This window comes from Lutra lutra, chromosome X (genome assembly GCF_902655055.1).
Source record: "Lutra lutra chromosome X, mLutLut1.2, whole genome shotgun sequence".
In the NCBI taxonomy this organism is placed as follows: domain Eukaryota; kingdom Metazoa; phylum Chordata; class Mammalia; order Carnivora; family Mustelidae; genus Lutra; species Lutra lutra.
In genome coordinates this window covers 76,392,597-76,414,683 of record NC_062296.1, presented here as the reverse complement: position 1 = coordinate 76,414,683, position 22,087 = coordinate 76,392,597, and the positions used below count along the sequence as shown (strand labels likewise).

The 22,087-nt window shown below is 37.4% G+C and overlaps 1 pseudogene; it reads right to left on the bottom strand.

Moving 5' to 3' along the window:
• Positions 1-21,092: 21,092 nt before the first annotated feature.
• LOC125091781 (ATP synthase subunit d, mitochondrial-like) lies at positions 21,093-21,641 on the bottom strand (annotated as a pseudogene).
• Between the last annotated feature and the right edge of the window lie 446 nt (positions 21,642-22,087).

Sequence of the window (22,087 nt, the reverse complement as noted above, 5' to 3'; positions counted from 1 at the left end):
CTGATTTGGATTTTTTTGTGTGTGTTTTTGTTTGTTTGTTTTTTCTCACAAAGTTTGAGTTTTTAACTTATTTATTTTTTCATGTTGTTTGTCCTCAGCTATTTACAGGGAAGAAGGTGATCCCATTTTATGCATCTATCCCCAATCTCATTTAATAATCAAACAAGCTCATTATAGATAAATTGGAAATGAAGAAAGTAAAGAAAAAATAAAAGGTACCAAAATGTTTAAATTATGTGATCAATAAATATGGAAGCCTAGAAAGATAAAACCAAGAACATGACTCAGAAAAAAACCTTAAAAACCAATAGTTCCCAACCTCCTTATTTCATAAGTTAGGAACCTTATAGAAACACATTTGTTTGTTCTAGACTTTGTCAATTTTTAGGAGTGGTCAGGAGGAAACTAAAATCATAATCATAGTATTTTTAAGTTAGGAGCAAAACTATTTCCAATATATGTACCAAATAGGACTCTGGACACAGAATTAGTTGACTCTGAGAAACAAACTGAGGGTTTTGGAGTGGAGAGGGAGAGGGGATTGGGTGAGCCTGGTGGTGGGTATTATGGAGGGCACGTATTACATGGAGCACTGAGTGTGGTACATAAGCAATGAATTTTGCAACATTGAAAAAAATAAAATAAAATAAATAAAATCTTTAAAAGAGAAAAAAAAAAAAAGAATTAGTTGAGTCTGTTCATTCAGAAGCACAATGGTTCCAACAACTTTGTAATGTGTTATCTTTCAGTAAGGCTCATCAGATCCTCACAGATTCTGATGGTTAAAGCCTCATAAATATCAGTCACTCATTCAAAACATGGTCCTGTGTAAAGGGAACTTGCACAAAAAAAGAAAAACAGCTGCTGTGATCTTCAGTCTTTTTAATTTCTCTAAACAAATCTAAGCAACATGTTCTCCACGGCAATACAGATTCCTTTGAACATAGCTGGACAAAAATAGAAAAGAAGTAATAGCAAAAAAGGGTGGGAGTACAGAAGTGGATATTGTGGGCACAGGATGTCTGAAAAAGTAAATTTCCAACCGTGTGTTTTCTTAATACCTGGAATAATCACAAAAGAATGATCAAAGGGGCTATACATGATCCTAAAAGCATAACATATCCATGTTTATTTTTGTTTATATGAGCAATAGTATCCCACAAAGAAATGAGAATGAAACATATAAAGGCAAGGTTGATAAGATGGCCACTTAATAGTAAAGCTCTAGATAGAGATTTTAGCTTAGTCAGAAGATGTACAAAAACTGATTTCCCTCAGCACTGCAAGTTAAGTGTTAAAATCTCCCATGCCAGTCAATTACAGTGTTCATTTTCCAACCATTTTCAGCCTATGGGCAGTAAAGGTGGAATTAAAGAGCAATCACCTTATAAAAAGAGCTTAATGTAGTTTACAACTCTTATTTATATCATCTTCTTAAATGCTGAAATGTTTCATTCAATATAGTATAGCATAGACTATTTTTATAAGTCTCACTTATAAAACTGCAATCACTGTGCAATTAAAATACCACTGCAATTAAAATGTGTGTAATGGAACATTCAGAAATGTACACATGACTTTCCATTATAATCACCAAGGGAGACATTTTATATTCAAGTCTCCCAACTTAAAAGATTCATTCAGCTAACAAGGGAACTTCTTTATTCACACAATAGCTTTATACACACACACAGACACAGACACACACACACACACACACACACACACATTCCTATCGACTCTGGAGTGTCATATGTTTATAAACACCAAAAGGAAAATTTTAACACTTTATACTTTTAAAGTTTGAATTGTTATATGAGGATAAAATTTATTTTGTATTGTTTATAGATTATTCTTTTACATTTTAATTTTTTTCAGCTGAGAAGAGAAAGTGAGCAACATCATGGCACCAGACATTATACTAATTGCTTTATGTAAGTTATCTTAATTGATTTCAAAAACAGTGTGGCAAGAAAGTCTCTTTTCAGTTTCACAGAGACTAATGCTCAAAGTGGCCATGTCACTTATATTTAGTAAATTATATGGCTGGAATGCAAAACTAACTTGCAAAACCCTTGCCCACATATGAACTCTAGTTACCTAACATAATTTATACTATAGTTAATGTACTTAGAAGTTGGTTTTGGTTATTAGGTACACCAAGTGTGAAAAATTCACCAAGCATTTTGAATGTGCTTTACTTAAATATAGGTAGACTCTTATAGATGATGTGGTTTCACCTAAAGATTTTGGGGATCTAAGAAGTTGAGGTGATTGCCTCAAGTTCTCAGCAAGTACAAAAAAGCAGGTTCAAGTTTAGAAATCCCAAACACCTAATAACCTGTTTGCTGTTTGTTGCTTATAATTTACCAAGAACCTTTGGTTTAATAACTATGTAAGTACTGTAGACTCTAAATGGTATTCATAAATATTTCAGAGTATTTAAAAAATCGAGATTAGGGCGCCTGGGTGGCTCAGTGGGTTAAGCCGCTGCCTTCGGCTCAGGTCATGATCTCAGGGTCCTGGGATCGAGTCCCACATCGGGCTCTCTGCTCAGCAGGAAGCCTGCTTCCCTCTCTCTCTCTCTCTCTGCCTGCCTCTCTGTCTACTTGTGATCTCTCTCTGTCAAATAAATAAATAAAATCTTTAAAAAATCGAGATTAAACAACTACATATATACCACATTAAGCACTGAAGGTGCAAATATTACTACATATTACAATGTAGATCATCCAAAAGATCACATTTTTCTTTTTATATGTTAATAGTACCTACCTCACAGGGTTGTTGTAAGGATTAAATGAAACAATTCATGAGGAAAACTTAGAACAACCCATGACACATAATGAACTGCTAAGTATTATTATTGGTAATGTCACCAATCTATCACCCATACTTCCATCCATTCCACGTAAGTACTGCCTATCCCCTGGAGAAATACAGCTCTATTTCCTAAAGCAGCTTACAAAATAAAAATAACTGTGATTGAGAAATTAAGGAAATGGTATAGTATGTTTGATTTTTTTAAAAAAGATCAAACTGAGATTTTTTTTAAAGATCTCTTTGATTCCTTGATTCCTGTGGTGGCCCCCACATTTTCCACCTACTTATATTTCATGCCTTGCATAATACCCTCCCCTTCAGTGTGGATAGGACCTGTGACTTGCTTCTAGCCACAGAAGAGGCATAGGTATAGGGGATCTGCAGATATAATTAAGATACCAAATTAGTCCAAACTGAATTAATCAAAAGGGAGATTATCCAGGGTGGGTCTGATTTAATCAGATAAAAACCCTTTGAAAAGGGACTGGGCCCTCCTTGAGCAGATTGAAGAAGTAAGTGGTCATGTTGGAAAAGCCCATGTGGCAAGGAACTATAGGTAGTCTCTGGGACCTGATGATAGCTTCTAGATGACAGCCAACAAAAAGCCAGGGCCCTCAGTGATAGAAGGGCAAAGAAATTAGTTCTGCCAATGACTTGAATGAGGTTGACAGCAGATTCTTTCTCAGTCAGGCCTCAAGATTAGAACACAGTTCAACCAACAGCATGACTGAAGTCTTGTGTGACCTTGAGCAGAGCACTAAGCTAAACCCAGACCTGGACTCTTGACCCACAGAAACTATGGGAAAATATATATGTATTGTTTTAAACAGCTAAATTGGTGATAATTTGTTACCCAGCATAGAAAACAAATATGGGCTTATGTTTTATTTCATCTGTGCCTCTCTATAGCATACTGGTATTACAGACTAGAAGGAAAGAATAAGACAAATATGGAGAGAAAGGAAAGAATAGCTTTTTGGTTCACAAGTTAAAGAATCAAACTATGGAGAAAACAATCCTTGAGTTTAGGCAGCAATTTCTTTGTAATGAACTTAAAAACCACAAAGTAAGTTATCTCTGACCAAAGATTTCTCCATCCTTAACCAATTTCTTTCCCTGAAATGCCCACTCTTACATTTTCATGGTTGAACACAGTGAAGGAACTATTTCACATACTATCATTCTAAAGATAACACATAAGTGTCCAAATGCTTTCATACTAATGGTCTGATTTGAGTTTCAAAACAATTATGTAAGGTAAGAAATAAAGAACTGTGATAGCCTCAAATGCAGGGGCATAGTTGTGAACCCAGTGGTTATCCATTGGCCTGAAGATATCAAAGGCCCTCAGGAAGTGCTAAAATGGATGAAGATTACTTTTTCAGATAAAGAAATTACAGTTCAGAAAAAACAAATGACTTGCCTGGCAAAGCCTGTACACAAAGTATGAGAAGTAAAACTCAGACCATCTGCATCAAAGGCCAAAATTTATTTTCTGTTACAGCATTTTACCCCTGAGAGGGAAACACATTTAGCTATTAACAGCCATTAACCTTTTTGTTCAAATTCGCATCTCTCTTTAGCAAAGAACCCTGAAGGAAGGGGTGCAAGGAGAGATGAAAGGAAACATCATGGGTATGGAGCAGTGTCCAGCCTGTGGAATGCCTTGAATACCTGAGACACAGCAGGATCACAGTGGATGCCTCTAGATAGAGCTACCTTCTGACAAAGGGAAGATGAGATGGAAAATGAAATATTAAGATTTTAAAGGAAAACCACCTATTTATTTCCTTTTCTAGCATGGCCTATGAAGATGCAAATCAACAATTGTCTTTTCTGAAAATGAATTTCCAAAAGCTTTTAAAAATAATTTTGCTACTAACACTTTCTCTTATTCTAATGTAACCTCAAACAATAGCTCATCATATAAGTCCGTCTCAATGAGAGTACTGGATTGATTTGGAAACTACACCACCAGATGTTAAAGAAAATAACAACTGAAGCTTAATACCAGTAGCATCTTCACACTGTCATGAATATCAAGCCATCAGTCTTCTGTTACCCTAAGCCTTCTCATTCTTGTTCAGCTGAAATATATGATTTCCTAGTTTTATCCATACAAAAAGCAGTGGTCACTGAAAAGATGCCAAGATTCCCTAAGCAATAGTTTTGTGGTATTGATGCTTACCAGCTAAAGAACACCAGGAAAGATATCTGTATTTATTAGAAGCTTCCACACCAGGGTGACATGTCAACAAAAGGCTGTTGGGGAGGGCTTTTTTGTAGGATTTGGGCTTGTGGTGCCTTTGGCAAATTTTCAAGGAAGTGGAGATTTAGTTTGGATTGGCTTTCATTAGAAAGCAGAAGCAACTGAGTGACAGGATATCTTAATAACTTTTGTCCAAGAGGTGTGAGAAATAAAGTAGGGTCGGAATTAGTAAAGAAAGAGCAACCATCTTATAAGCTGGAAAAGGGGAAAGTGTGGACAATTTTGTGGTTTTCACCATTCTTGTTTTTGGCTGAGCTCAGACACGATTATGAAATGGCCATGTTTTTGTCTCACTTCATCAGGGACACAGATGGACTTCATCTGATGTTGGTATTCTGTGCATTCTTGTTCATGTTCAGCAAGAGATCGCTACCAGACTACAGCTGTCAGGGATGCTTTGTTCTTTCTCAGTGTACATTCAGGTTGTCAATAGAGAGCTACTCCTCCCTATTCACAGACTGTTTGGTTCAGATGAGACTGACTCAGTCCCTCTCTTTTAAGGATGGTCACATGATGTAGGTCTGGTGAATTAAACTTTGATATCTTTCAGCACACAGTGAATGTTTCAGAAATGAACACTTGATTCAAGGAGGGTCAATGGCAGCCAATATCCACAAAAATTTTGCTGAAGCTACCTGGAAGGAGGTGTATTGCTTTAATGAGACCATGTAGGCCCAGAGGCTATCAAGGGTTAAGATGTTTTTACTACCTCTACCCCAGGAGTTATAAGCCCCTACCCTGAACCATCTGGATTTCCTGCTAAACACAAAACCATTCTTCCTTAAACTGTTCATTTTCCTTGTTAAATTTGAACTGGAGTATGTACTTTCCCAGAATTGCTTATCCATAAAACATCTACTTTGGAAAACTGACTATTATCCACTTGCTTTGCCTTGTGTGTTATATTTTTTGTTTTTCTATTCCTTTTTCTTTAACCACCTGAGTGCCTGTAGCACATAATACCTCAGCTAACTGCCAGAAGGCACAACAATCTCATTTCAAACTGCAACATTGTGCTTTATAACAAATATATATATTTGGTCATTCAGATGACCAAAATTTATTTCTCATACATATCTGGTCTTTGTTCCCCATTTCTGGCACAGAGCTCCTAAAATTCTTGGAATTTCCTGTCATAAAAGCAATAAAGGTATCTTTTGCTATGTTAATGAGGTGACTTTTGGAAAACCCTTAGGAAAATGTAAGGATAAGGGGTCTGGTTGCCAGGAGAACCAACCCAGTGGAGGAGAAAAGCCTATGTAATGAAGCCTCTATAAAAATCAAAAAGAATGGGGTTCAGAGAGCTTCTGGGTTGGTGAGCACTTAGAGGTGTAGGGAGAATGGTACACCTGGACAGGGTATGGAAGCTCTGAGTCCCTTCCCCATGCCTTGTCCTATGCATGTCTTCCATATGACTGCTCCTGAGTTAACCCTTCTATAAAAAATGTGTAACCTAGTAAGTAAATGTTCTTCTAAGTTTTGTGAACTGCACTAGCAAATTAATCAAACCTAAGGAAGGGGTAGTAGGAACCTCTGATTTGTAACTAGCTGGTCAGAAGCACAGTTGAGAACCTAGGCTTGTGACTAGTATCTGAAGTGGGAGCGGCAATCTTCTAGGACTGAACACTTAACCTGTGGGATCTGACACTATCTCCAGGTAGATAGTGTCAAAAATTGAGTTGGTTTGTAGGACACCCAGCTGGTGTCTAGAGAATTGCCTGTTTGTGGTGCAGGAAAACGCCCCCTCCACACGTTGGAAATTGGGTCCAGGAACCCAAAAGACAGACCAACCCTCCTACTAGCAGCTGATGGGGAGCAGAATTTGTTACCCCAAAATATACCTCTTGGGCGTAAGGATTATTTTAGGCTGATTATTTTTAAAAAACAGCAGACATGAAGGAAGTTCTGAAAACCAAGTAGAAGTTACCCTTTTGTAAGAGACATTTACATTTATAAAGGAAACATATTTGAAAGAGTTTCTCCCTCTCTCCTCTAGGTACCAGAAGAATGACTCAATCTCTAGAACCTCTTATCAATGGAGAAGGCAAGAACTTAAATCTGCATAACAACCTTACCCTTGATTATTCTGTTTTCCCTGGTAACTGGCTCCCCACCCCCAACAGCTTTTATCTTTAGCTGGAGATGTTACTCAATGTGATGGCTTTGGAGAGTTAAAGTTTTCCTGGGTATCTTCCATGCATAAAGGAGGTAAACATGTTATCAAAATAATGATTGTTTTTCTCTTTTTAATCTGTCTTTTTATTACAAGGGGCTCTCAGCCCTTAGAAGGGTAGAGAAAAAATTATTTTTCCTCCCCCACACAGCCTGTAAAGGCTTTCTTGTTCCAATCTGAAGGTCTTTATTTCAGGATCCTTTTGAGAATGTGATGGTGGCCATTTTTATCTCTATATTGGAAGAGTTTTCTTAAGAAGTAAACAATGACAACAACAAAAGGAGAGCCAAAATATGGACAAAGATCGTATCATGATGTCATTTGATCTTGTGGATAGTTTCTCCTATTTGACTTCAAATAGAGGGAACTTCTTGTGAACTTCTTAGTTATCAATAAATTACCTTTTGGTTTCAAGTACTCTCTGGTTAGGCTTCTGTTATCTCCAACAGAACACATTCTCCCATTCCCTCATACTAACATTTTGAGTACATGAAGTATGTCAAACAAAAAGAAATCCAGACTAAGATAGGAGAGATTTTAATTAGAAAGCAAGACAAGTGCAGTTGTGAAAACACTCTACTCTCTGAAATCTGTGTCTCAAAATCAAATGGAAAAACTTTTTCTTCCATTGTGGAAAGGAGGCGAGCAGAGACAAGCTTAAACTTTTAAGGGGCTGCTGGACAGGCAAAGGGAAATGACCGGTAGGGGTTGAAAGTAAAAGGGTTTTGCTGTGATCAGCTGATTTTCCAGGAGGAACCCAGAAGGGGGACAAGTTCCACTTTTCAGTGTTTGCTAAGGCTCTGGGGCAAGCCAAGCTCACTCACCTAAAGGAAGGAGAGAAGCCAAACTCGAATTTGATAAAGACAAGGTCTTTGTCAAAGACTTTGACTTTGACAAAGTCAAGACAAAGTAGAGGATGAGAAATGGGCAATGGTGACCACTTGGTCAAGTTTAGGGTTCTGAAGATCCACAAGGGTCTTGATGAGAAGGATAATGACCATTCCTTTGTATCTAATGGTTTATTACTTTAGGCTGCCAATGAAGATTCAATGTTAAATCTCCATTTCCTTAAGTTTAGCATATGTATCTGTTCCTACAGAATACCCTGTTTTTAGACATTATCTTTTTCTCTAACATAGTATAAAATGGCTCAAATCCCAATTCCATGAAAAGTGGGAAACAGTCATCAGCAAAAAACTGTGGGTTTTCCAGAGACAGAGAAGAACTTAGTTTCCTTGATTCAGTCCACGTTGCAGCCTGCTTCTCCAGCACTAGCTCATACCCCACTGATAACCTGAGATCCAGAGCTTCAGTCCTTCTGTTACAGAACCTGGATTGGATCCTGACAGAAGAACCAATGGGCACTTGGAGACTTTGGAGGATCAGAGGTTATTTAATACCAGTGGGCTCAGAGGAAGTTGTTCTCCAAAGGTCTGAGCCCCGAGCACAAGCAGGGAGGGGAATTTATATCCTTCTACTTCTGCATACTTGGTGCTTTTGGTGGGCTTGTGGGAAACGAGGTAGGAAAGAACCTGGAAGGGCTTTGAGACAGGGACTGGAATTCCCTTGCTGGTTTGGCTAGCCATCTTACAGTACAGTTTTCCCCTAACACTTCTGTGAGAGGGTAGAGAAAATGCCTTACAAATTGACCCATAAAATTCTCTTTAATACCCCTGCATCTGCAACCTCTACTTATTTTTACATTGAAGTTGGTGACCAAACTGGTATTTTTATGTCTCTTTTACATGCCCTGCATAGGTGATCTCCTAATTTAGGAACAGGAGGTTATTGGTACTTAATATCTTAGGGTGTCAGACATAAATAAAACTAAATAATTCCATTTAATATACTGTTTTTACATTCTTCACATTATGAATGGGTTGTTCATAGAAAAGTCAAAATACCTAAGTAAACACATACTGGAAAAATTATAATTAAATTATCAGATATAATATTTTTTAAATCACACAGCTTTTAAATATGTAAAGTGTTAAGATAAGAACAGGGGACTATAATGGGAAAAGTTACAAATAAAAAAGATTAATTAGCCCTTAATTTTTAATGTGTCATTCATTAATTTTTAAAATACATTTTTATATTATTAATTCTGAAGCAAACAACATTCATATTGATAGGGTTCAGAATGAGTATCCCCAGACAGTGCCACTTCAGTACGTAGACTATTTTGAGCTGAAGACAAACAAGGCCTAAAAGACTCAGAAAGAGCTTTTTTGCCCCCCTTAACTTCCTAAAGTAATTTAGATAGAGGGCCTGGTCCAAGAAGAGACTATCACTAGAGATAACTACAAAGAATATCAGCTAGGTGTGGTAACATGGCAGCAAACTCTGATAGAATCTGTTTGTTCAAAGTCCTCTTTGTGTCCCATTGTCTCTGCATGGTATTGCAAACATTTGTTTACCAAACATTTGTTCTTTCCATCTTCCTATAAAGTGTTTTCCTCCTCATGGAAGTCCCAGAACCCTAATCCCTTCCTAGCTCAGAATGGCATGTAAGCCTCAATTGTCTGACTACTTGTGGGTCTCTCATTCTTATGAGGCCTTAACACATATGCAATTAAACTTTATTTTCCCCTATTAACCTGTCTCACGTCAATTTAATTATTAGAGCAGCCAGAAGAATCTGGAAGGGTAAAGAAAAAATTTTCCTCCTCTAAAATACTAAGGATAATTTTGTTGAATTACACATCATGGAGGGTAACTTATGCTGATAACAATGTGTTTCCTTTCAGATATATACACACTACAAGAATGCTTCTCAGATATGTTATTGTTCTCATCCCTCAACCCAAAGATATCTTAATAGACAAACTAATGAGAGATTTATCAAGACTTTATTTATTTTACTCATATATGGCAGCCCATATTTCAGAATTCTAATAGGCCAAGGAAACACTTAGTTTCCTCCTAAGAATTATGACGAGATCTAGCTTAATTTCAGTTAAAGTATAAATTTAACAAAATTTAAAGCATTATTTTTTTAAAGATTTATTATTTATTTGAGAGAGAGAGTGCACATGAGCTATAGGAGGGGCAGAGGGATATAGAGAGAGATAACTGCAAGCAGATTCTGCAATGAGAATGAAGCCCAACACGGGGCTCAACTTCACAACCCCGAGATCATGACCTGAGCCAAAATTAAGAGTCAGATGCTCAACAGATTGAGCCATCCCAGGTGCCCCTGAAACACTTATTTAAAATAAAACTTAAAAATTAGAAAAAATAATACATTAAAGACCCAGTATTCCCTATAGAAATATAAATTGTTGAATCTGAGCCACTAAAATATTTTTGTTTCAATAAAATAACCCTTAAACATTCTCATTTGGAATAAGGAATATGTTGCTATTGCCCAAGAGAATCTATGCTTATACTGCTATTCCTTAATTCAAGCCAGAAATGAAGGTAGGTCTTTGCTAATATATGGATTGCTTATTTTAGATTTTTCCCCTAAGAGAAGAAGAGAAATTAGAGCTTACGTAGTAGGCTCTATACCATACTGTGCATATTTTGTATTATACATTTCATAACGACTTCATATATATTTTAACATGTTTTAGCCAGCAGAGTTGAGCAGTGGAAACGTGCTGGGCCCATAACATGTTTTAATTAATTAAAACTATAGAGTTAATGATGGGGTGCCTGGGTGGCTCAGCTGGTTAGTGTCTGCCTTTGGCTCAGGCCATGATCTCAGGGTCCTGGGATTGAGCCCCACATCAAGTTCCCTGATCAGTTGGGAGTCTGCTTCACCCTCTCCCTCTGCTCCTCTCCCAGCTCATATTCATTCTCTCTCTCTCTCTCTCTCTGTTCTCACTCTCTCTCTCTCAAATAAAAAAATAAAATCTTTAAAATCAAACAGTAGAGTTAATGATACAAATAAAAATTAAGTCATGGAAGTAATAATTTTCATGTATTTTTTGTGGTTATTTTCATTTGATATAGCTACAGAGTGAATTAGGAAAGGCTATAATATATATTTGCTTCTTACCTTTTGAAAGATAGGATTAAACATTTACAAAGGTTAAAAACCCATTTGGGCTTCCTTCACTGCATCATTAAGAACTCATTCTAGAGCTTTCATGTCAATTAAGCAACATTATTCTTTAATGGACTCATGAGCACCCTACTAGGTTGTGTAGGGAGATATGCCTGCCTTCAAAATTCTAATGATCATTTGAGTTAGAGAACATACATGGTGAACAGGTATAATCCAAATATACTAGCAAGCTTATGAGAACAAACCTTAGATGAACTGATATTATTGATGACCTTCACTCTGAAGTCAAGCAAACATTACACTTTTGATCTCTTTCTGGCTGAAGGCAGCATATCATAAAAACAAAGAAAAAAACGAAACATATAAACTAAAAACTCTACCAGCTTTGGGGCACCTGGGTGGCTCAGTTGGATAAGAATCTGCCTTCTGCTCAAGTCATGATCTCAGGGTCTTGGGATCAAGCCTCATGTTGGACTCTCTGCTCAGTGGGGAGTTTGCTTCTCCCTCTCACTCTCCCTTTGTGTGTGCACTTTCTCCCTTTCTCTCTCTCTCTCTCTCAAATAAATAAATAAAAGTAAAAAAAAAAAACAAATCTTACCAACTCTAAACAAACAAATCTGAGATAAAAATCTTAGCTAGTAGTTCTAGAAATGGGATAACTTCTTAATCTCTCTGAGCCTGTTTTTTCCTCTGAAAAATGTGAAGTCATTTGTCTCCTAAAACAGAATTATACAAAGATCTGTACCTGACATACCATAAGCATTCTATAAATGTAACTCTTATTACAATGCATATAGAATCAATTGCTGAGAGACACATAACGGGGGAAATGGTGGTATATATGAAAGTACGAAATGACTTTTTTTTTTTTTTACAAAACAACTAAAAAAGATGAAAAGACATTAAAATAAGGGAGTATGTAGGGGATTTGCCTATGGTTTGTCTTTGCTTGCTTGTCCCTCATTGGAATTCTCTGCTATTCCTGAATAAACCCATTTTGGCAGGTAAAAATAAGTAAATAAATAAATAAATAAATAAATAGAGAGAGAGAGAGAGAGGGAATATAATCGGCCCTGAAACCATGAAAGTTAAAATTTAGATTCTAAGCTCAGAGAATATAATTTAACAATTTGGATTATATTGGCTATGGAATTCTGGGCTCTATTTTTAGAAAGAAAGGTACATAGGAGTGAATAAACAAGTAGAGAAAATAGAAAAACTTACTAATATATCCAACTATAAAAGTATATTTTAGGCATGAAAATGGCTCCTCATAGAACTTAGGGAGAAAGTCTTCCCACAGAACCTAGTGCAATGAAAAAGATAGGATGTGGGAAATGATTTGAAGAGAAATATTAAGCATGCACTAAAAGTTTAACCAAGTCATAATTTTTTTTCTGTCCATATATTTTCAACCATTTGGCTCACTGTCTAATAGGAAAAATCATACTGTACCCAGGTAGATAGTGAAGAAAGCAAAACTAAGCCTTGTTCCACCATTTTAGTGCCAGAAGCAGGTCCAGAGAGAATTCCCCCACTTAGCATTCCAAATATCTGTATATGTGTATCCCTCAAAGAATTATCCATATGCTGACTCATAGATAAGTAGGAGAAAAATCAAATTGGGAACTATATAAACTTATAAAAGGAGAGGAGAATGAGAAAGACGCAGGAAGAAAAAGAAAAGGGAAGATGGAGAGGAGGAAGTGGAGGATGCTCTAGAGAGAGGTGTAAAGGAGAAGGTAGAAAGGCAGGAGAAATCAGGCAAAAGAGGGAGTGTACGCACCTTAGAAGTATTCTTTTAAAAAAAGAAGGAAAAGAAAAGAAATCCTTCATAGTTTCAAGACAATTCAAATGAAATCTGCCTCTATTAAAATGAAGTTATGAGTTATAAGCGGATGTAAAAACAGAATAAGATAAAAAGAGAACTTCTAGAATTAAGGAACTAAATCTGAGGATAAAACAGAAATTTAAAATGCATGCAAAGTAGCAAAGTGCAAAAACAATGCTGCCAGGGAGTGAATATGTGGTTTTGAAGCAAGTATTGGTAAATGTTACAGAGAGAGTAAGGAGAGAATAGTGGGTGGCTTAAAAAGATACAATATTTAGAACGGAAAATAAATGTTTTAAGAATATGATGCAAGGAAATTTTCTTATAATAAGAGAAGACCAGGTATTCAGTCTGAAAGTCCTCACTGTGTACCAAGACAATTCATAAGAAATGTTAACGCTAACACATATCCTAGTGAAATGACTAAACCACAAATGTACATTCCTATAAGCCTTCAGTCAGAAAATCAGGCCATTAAGTTGGGGGAAATTACTAATATTAACTACTATTTCTTTTCAAGAACATTAAACATAAAAAGTATAAATGGAAATACCTACTGGGGACTTTTTTAAATAACATTTTCATCTAACTTTAAAAAGTTAAAATATGTATTATAGAAAAACGAAAAACCGAACAAGGAAAAGACACAAAAAACATCGATAATCATGAGTTTTGTTTGACATAAACGTCTAGTTCTGTGTGTGTGTGTGTGCATGTGTGTACACTTCTACAAGTAAGCATCCATTTTGCGGTTGAGATCTGAGAGTATACATCACTCTTTATCACATGCAAAGATATTTAACAATTGAAATCCCCACTTGGTCATGTCTACTTTGATAATGAAGAATACAATACACCAACTCAGTCAGGATAGAAATGTAACCTTATCTTTCTCAAGGTCAAATATTGCTTAAATGACAAAAATGACAAGCCTTTAATAAAAAAAAAATATGCTGGCCGAATTATAATTAAAGTACTACATTCCCTGGAGCACCTGGCTGGCTCCGTTGGCAGAGCATGGGACTCTTAATCTCAAGGTCCTGAGTTCGAGACCCATGTTGGGCAAAGAGACTACTTTAAAAAAATACTACATTCCCTTAATGTTCAATTTAAGATGACACAAAGCAGGAGTGCAATGAGCATAGTGCTTTTAAGAGAATCTATTATCAGGTCCATAGCATTAAAATAATAGGTAGAAGGTATTTCTATTGAATTGTTTAACAATGTATTCAAAGAATATGGCCAAAAGTAAGCACATATATATCAATCTTCTTCTATAGTTTACAAATTATATTTCCAAAGAAAATACTTCCCATTAATATTTTCAAAGGTATCCAAAATCTTATTTTACTACCACTACTTAAATACATTGGGCTTTTCTATATATCTAGAAAGTTTAGCTATCTAAAGTAAGAACTGTTTTTCCACTTTATTCACAGTACCATTTAAACAGAACTACACATGTAAAGATGATTACTGTCCAAGGTAACTTCTAATTATGACCATCCTAGCTATCAACCATGTCCTTCTCACTTCTCTATACCAATCCAGTGGAAAAATATAGATAAATATGCTATTCAGAGGTGGTTGAACAAATTCAAATTAATTTCCAAAAGTATTTTACACAAGACAAGCTTTCCTGTGTTTCAACTCAAAATGTACAAATGGGCTAATTTTATTCATATAGTTCTTAAACATTTAGATAGTAGATGCTGCAATATTGGGATTTATTTGTCTTTTATGTACTATAAACAGAGCAAAACAAAATATGGCTTAGAGAAGAAGTTTAGCCATGTCATTCCAAAATGATAAGATTTCATACAGATTTTAATAAAATATTAACAAAACATGTTCTTTTACTACATTTACTTTTAACATATTTTGTGCATCTCAGCAAACTTGGAACATGAAAGATTATATATTTAAAAAAAGGACACAACTTTATCAACTATGTATGCAAAAGTGGAATAAGATGCTATATAGATATAGATCCGTGTTTATGACATGAAACATCCTCTAAATATGAACTCTTTTTCCTGTAGGTCTTTGTTCTACCTCCAACCCACTGAAAAAATGTGGTCCTGTGTTGCTCCTGGTGTCCTTCCTAGTGGTGGTCTAAAAATTCTTCCATTTCCAAAAGGCCTACCAGAAGACATTTTTTTTAAGAATTTTTTTTTAATATAGAAAAGGTTAGTTAATAAAACCTGTGATTTCTAACTATACTTATTAATCAAGTGTCAGCAACCTCTTTAGGTCTAGATGCCTAGTTGTAGCAAAATAAGAATTTGAAGTTGACTTCCAAAAGGCTGAGGGAAAAACTGAGAGAAGTCTTTTTATGCCACATGTATTAAGCGTTTTCTAAATGACCAGTACGTCCCTCCAGATGTAGGGCTTGCCCTGCTGGCCAAAATAGTACATTTTCTATCTTTCCTCTCACCCACTCACTCCCCAGTCATGGCAGCAGGCCCACTGCCCACTGTTGGCTGCTGACCTCTTCCCTGGCCTTGTCCAGGGCTCTACTTACCTGGCGGGCCAGAAAGGCCTTGCTGTGTTCGGGTCGCATGAGGCAGCATCTGCTTCAACTGGGACACAGAGGTTTAGCTGAGCCACAGGATGTGCAAGTGTCCCGTCAGGAGGAGTTCACCTCTGAGAAGGCGACTTCCCGTGCCTATGGGTATTCTGGCAACCTCCAGCTTCTGCACCCCACTGTGGGAATCAAATAGCAAACCACAGTCTGGAAGCGGGGGGCCTCCAGCCGTGCAATCAGGTCACCAACACAGGTTGTCGCTGCCTCTGGGCCAGGCAGGCTCCCGAGGGCGGGAGCAGATGCGCAGGAGCAGATGCGCGGGAGTCCTAGCTTCCAAAGCCTACGCGAGGCTGCCGACTAAAAGTTTTCCGGAACCCTAGTGGGAAGGCACGCGTGTGATCGGAAGAGCCCCCAGAGGCACCAGCTCAGAGGCCGGAAGTGGCTGGAAAATCACTAGGTCAATAGCACGAGATGCAACAGTGACAGGAAGGTCCTTCGTTTGCACAGCACTGGAGCAGGTAAATGGTCAGAAGGGGCTGGGTTCCACAGCGGTCGGGCTGGATTGTGGCCTGAGGAGCCCCACGGATCCTCACCACAAGAGCCATGCTGTGGCTGAAAGGGCAACCAGGTAAGGAGCTCCAGGGCGGGCCGGGATTGAAAAGTACCTCAGGGCATCAGTGTATGCCTGTGGTGATTGATGTTAAAGAGTCCTAGATTCTGTCCGCACCATGAAGGAAGGTTAGGGATTGAAAGGAACCTCCTGGCACCGGCGCACAAGAGGAGGATGGTGGCCAAAAGGAAAAGCCTTCAGTTCCCCAGAATGCTTGCAGGCCAGTGGCAAGTAACCAGCAGAGCCCTAGTGCCCCAGGATGGGATGCAAGATGACTAGAAGGGCCTTTGTTTTCCCAGCAGGCTGGCACATTAGTGTCTGTAAAGGCTTGTCTAGGAAAAACTGTATGTCTAGAAATTAGTAAGGAGAGGCTCTTGAGGAAAAATGACTATCGCAATAGGGACGCAGGGACAATCGCACTAAGCAGATGTTTAAAACATAAGCCGGAAACAGTTTAGGGAAGAGTTGGGTAAGAAAGCTTTTAAAATCAGAAACCATGGGGTAGGTGGCTGTGGGAGAAGAAAGGAGGATGCTGAAACTGCTAGCAGGAGGGCTTACAACTTAACAACTGTATCAAATATTGCAATAAGGGAAAGGTTGGGGCAGAAAATGTTTATCTGTGCTTAAGCACCTGAGTCACAAGTTGGGCTTGAGGTGAGCAAACAAGTCATGGTGCATGAAGTTCAAGTAAAGTTTAGGGCTTAGCTGTCCTAGTCAAGCTGGTCTAAAGCTATGTCAAGGACAGCATTTGGTCAGTCTTGTCAGTCTCTTCTCTTGTTCAAGATAGGTTGTATGATACAGCCTTTGAACAACTCAGGGATAAGGAGAATCTGAAGTAAGAGATGGCTAAGTGAAATAATTCCCAGGGTCAGTGTTTTCTCATAGTTTCGTCTCTGGAGGACCAGTTAAACCATCTGTTAGATCCATTGACATTGGTCACTTGTTTCATGGTCCTACAGATTAGGCATCTGATAAGAGTGGTGCCCAAAATGCAAATGATAAATATTATTATGAAAGGTCATAGCAAGTAATATGAAAGGTCAGGAATTGATCACTAAGGGGATCCAGTCCAGTGAATTCTAAGAGGTCAGTGCTTAAAAATCTTGCAATCACACAGCATTGCTTATTGAAGTTTTGATGCTGTTGATGATATTGACTATAGCCTTTAACTCTCTTATTAGGGCATGCCTTGCCTGAGCAGTTCATCAGCCTTTACCAGTGGCCCTGACACTTTTCCCTGAAGAAATTAGCTCATGTATAGTCTGCTGCTGTGATGAATCCTTCAAGATATAAATCACGTTGGTCTGGCTTTAGCTCAATAGTACTTCTTCAGATCCTGGAGAAAAAGGCAACTATGAGGCCACCTAAAATCCCTAAAAGAATCTGGTAGTCAGGTTTTAGTTTTTGATGATACCAAGGTAAGAAGGAGGTAGAAAAATTAGAAATGTTAGTTTGGAGGAATATAGCCAGATATTAAAATCCACTGGAAGAATGAAAAACTTGGTACAGCTAGACTGTAATGGGATCCATTCCACTTCACAGGTAGATAACAAAAATGGTTTTTCTACCATGGGAGAAAAAGCCAATTTTATCTCCACCATTAAAGACAGAATTTGCAGATTCACCAATTACTTTCAATTTATAAAGAGGAATGAAATAGCTCAAAGACACTGAATGAGACCAGAATCTCATAACCCAGAAGGATGTGATATAGTTTTTCTTTGTTTATTTAATTTCAGGTGTACAACATACTGACTTGACAGTTCTATATAATATGTACTCACCATGGTAAGTGTAGTTACCATCTGTCACCATACGGCATTAGTACAATGTTACTGACAATATTCCCTGTGCTGTACTTTTCATCTCTATGGCTTTATTTTATAACTGAAATTTTGTAGCTCTTAATCCCCATCACCTAGTTCCCTACCTCCCACAGCCTTTTCCTCTGGCAACGACCAATTTGTTCTCTGTATTTATGAGTCTTTCTTGTCTGTTTTTTCGTCTGGTTTGTTTTTAGATTCCACATATAAGAGATCATATGATATTTGTCTTTCTTTGTCTGACTTATTTCACTTAGCATAATACCCTCTAGGTCCATCTGTGTTGTCACAAATGGCAAGATCTCATTCTTTTTTATGGCTGGGTAGTATTCCTGTATGCGCGTGTGTGTGTGTGTGTGTGTACCACATCTTCCTTACCCATTCCTCTATTGATAGGCCCTTAGGTTGTTTCCATGTCTTGGCTATTCTAGATAAAGATGCCATAAAAGTAGGGGTGCATATAGCTTTCTGAATTAGTGTTTTTGTATTCTTTGGGTAAATACCTACTAGTGGAATTACTAGAATATATGGTAGTACTATTTTCAATTTTTTGAGGAAACCCCATGCTCTTTTTCACACTGGCTGCACCAATTTATATCCCCACCAACAGTGCACTAGGGTTTCCTTTTCTCCATATCCTTGCCAAAGGTTATTTCTTATCTTTTTGATATGAGCTATTCTGACACATTTAAGGTGGTAGCTCATTGTGATTTTGATTTGCATTTCCCTGATAATTAGTGATGTGGAGCATCTTTTCATGTGTCTGTTGCCCATCTCTGGAAAAATGTTCAATTCCTCTGCCCATTTTTAAAAATTATTTATTTATTTCCAGTGTTCCAGAATTTATTGTTTATGCACCACACCCAGTGCTCCATGCAATACGTGCCCTGCTTAATACCTATGACTGGGCTCACCCAACCCGCCACCCCTCTCCCCTCCAAAACCTCAGTTTGTTTCTCAGAGTCCACAGTCTTTCACGGTTCATCTCCCCCTCCAACTTCCCCCAACTCCCTTCTCCTCTCCATCTCCCCAGGTCTTCTGTGTTATTCCTTGTGCTCCACAAATAAGTGAAACCATATGCTAATTGACTCTGTATGCTTGACTTATTTCACTCAGCATAATCTTTTCCAGTCCCGTCCATGTTGATACAAAAGTTGGGTATTCATCCTTTCTGATGGAGGCATAATATTCCATAGTATATATGGACCACATCTTCCTTATCCATTCATCTGTTGAAGGGCATCTTGGTTCTTTCCACAGTTTGTCAAGTGTTGGAGAGGATGCGGAGAAAGGGGAACCCTCTTACACTGTTGGTGGGAATGCAAGTTGGTGCAGCCACTTTAGAAAACAGTGTGGCGATTCCTTAAGAAATTAAAAATAGAGCTTCCCTATGGCCCTGCAATTGCACTACTGGGTATTTACCCCAAAGATACAGATGTAGTGAAAAGAAGGGCTATCTGTACCCCAATGCTCATAGCAGCAATGGCCATCGTCGCCAAACTGTGGAAAGAACCTTTTTTTAATTAAAAAAATAAGTTTTTGGTGTTGAGTTGTAGGAGTTCTTTATATATTTTGGATATTAACCCCTTATCAGATACATCATTTGCAAACATCTTCTCCCATCCAGTATGTTGCTTTTTTCCTTTTGTTGATGGTTTCCTTTGTTGTACAACAACTTTTTTTTTTTTTTTTTTTGGTGGTCCCAATAGCTAATTTTTTTTGCTGTTGCCCTTGCCTGAGGAGATATATCCAGAAAAATGTTGTTAAGGGTGATAGCTATGTTTTCTTTTAGGAGTTTTATGGGTTCAGGTCTCACATTTTCAGGTCTTTATTCCGAATTTATTTGTAAGTAAGTAGTTCAGTTTTATTCTTTTTCATGTGGCTGTCCAGTTTGCCAACACCATTTGTTGTCTTTTCCTTATTGTATATTCTTGCTTTCTCTGTTGTAGAATAATTGACCATGTAAGTGTGGGTATATTTCTGGACTCTCCATCTTGTTCCATGTAAGCATTTGTTCCATAAAATCAACCTTAGCTCCTTAAAAGTGTCTAGTTGTAGCTCATTAAGTGAACTTCATTCTCAAATGTGAAATTCTAGACAAAGCCTCAGTGGCATAACCAATGTTTCCAAATACGTTCTGTTAATAAGAAAGATGCATTCTTTGAATCTGTGCAAATAACTAATATTGCCATGAAAATAAGAATACTCAATTAAGAGTTTCTGGATTAATAGAGGGATCAGGCAGGGATAAAAAGATAAATGTTTCATTCTTTTTGCAAAACTGTAGTCTACTAAATTGTCATGAGTTAGAGATAGCTTACATGCAGAAATAGAACATTAAAGTACCAGCAGTATTCCTAACAAACCCTATAATCATCCTTCATCAGTTCATTCAGTCCTATGTAATTAATTCTTGTTCCATTTGATTTGGGTTACCAGTCTCATGAACCCATCTGGTTTTTCACTAGAATTCTGGAAATCCTGACTCTAGCCACTGGTATGGTTTTAAAGTTGTTACAGTGATGTCATCAGAAGCCTGTACCCAAGAATACCCAGCTGGCATAGTTCTTTTCTGTGGGCCTCTGAGACTTTCCTTTGTTGAAGATAAACATTCTGGCCTGTAGCTGATGGCAGGCACTTTCAGGGAAGCCTCAGAATAAAACAAAAGCTATGTTCTATATGACAAAAGACAAAATAGCTATGGTTAACTTAGTACGGATAAGTTTCAAAATGAATGATCTGATATGAGCTCATTATAAAAATAATGTGATTAACCAGGATGTTTGCTTGTTTTAAGGCCTGCCAAATGAAAAATGTAATCCCAAAAGGTTTTGGACAAAAAAAATTTATAAACATAGTGATTAGCCCAATTTTCATAGGAAAGTTGATATCTATCTTATGAAAATGAATGAATATAGTGTTTACAGAGAAAAAAAAATCTTTAAATGTAACATGTAATACTCCTAAGATATAATATACCATGAATATATCAAGAAATTACTTAGATTATTTTTTTCTGTATCCATTATTTTTAATGTCTAGCATTTATAATACGAGGGCCAGAGCTCTCTCCCCACCTCAAGTTTATAAGTTTTTGATTGGCTTGTGGGGCCAATAGGGATACTACTTCTTGTCTAATTTGGTTTCTGGGAAGACTTCATTCAGGTCCTCAATGGTCATCTGATCAAACGGAATTATGTTCCTTAGCTTCTCCAGCTGTTTTTCGTATTCCACAATCCTGGCCTTTGAGAGAGACAAAAACTCAGCACAACTTTTCACATCTTCTTTTTCTTCAGCGTCCACCTGAACAGTGTATTTATCCTCTGGCACAGGAATCTTCAGGGCATTGAACTTCTTCTCAAAGTCATCTACCAAGCCAGCCTTCGCCACATTGGCCTTGTAGTAAGCCCAGTCGATAGCAGAGGGTTTCTCAGGGAGAGTAGCCAACTTGGAGGTAAGTGTCTCATTCCAAGATTTCAGGGAGTTAGCAATGGCCTTCTGGTTTTGGGGTATGATCTCCCCAAAAGCTACCCAGTCAATGGTTTTTAGAGCAAGTTTTCACCCAGCCATCTTGAGATCCTTCACAGACCCTGGCTGCCCAGAGTACACAGTCAAGAAATTATTTAGATTATACCCAAGAATATATTTTTAAGAATATCAAGTAAAGAATATTAAGTCTGGAGCAGTTCCTAAATATCTTTGTATTAATAAAATTCCATAGGTTAGTGTTATGAATTCTCTCTCTAACATGCTGTATTTACTTTTGAGAAGTAAAATTTGATCAAGTTAATATTAAAAAATATTGAAATTATCATTAGTAACATTATACTGCTGTTGTCTAATATTAAGAAAAGCAGCACCAGGACTCTGATAAGTAGAAGTATCATTGGCAGCAAAGTCATTGATAAATATCTAGGAACTTCATTTAATTTAATTTATTAATTTATTATTATATATATTAATAACATTTTTACCCATACACATTTATCCTAGGAAAGGCTAAGTGTCTCTTCTGA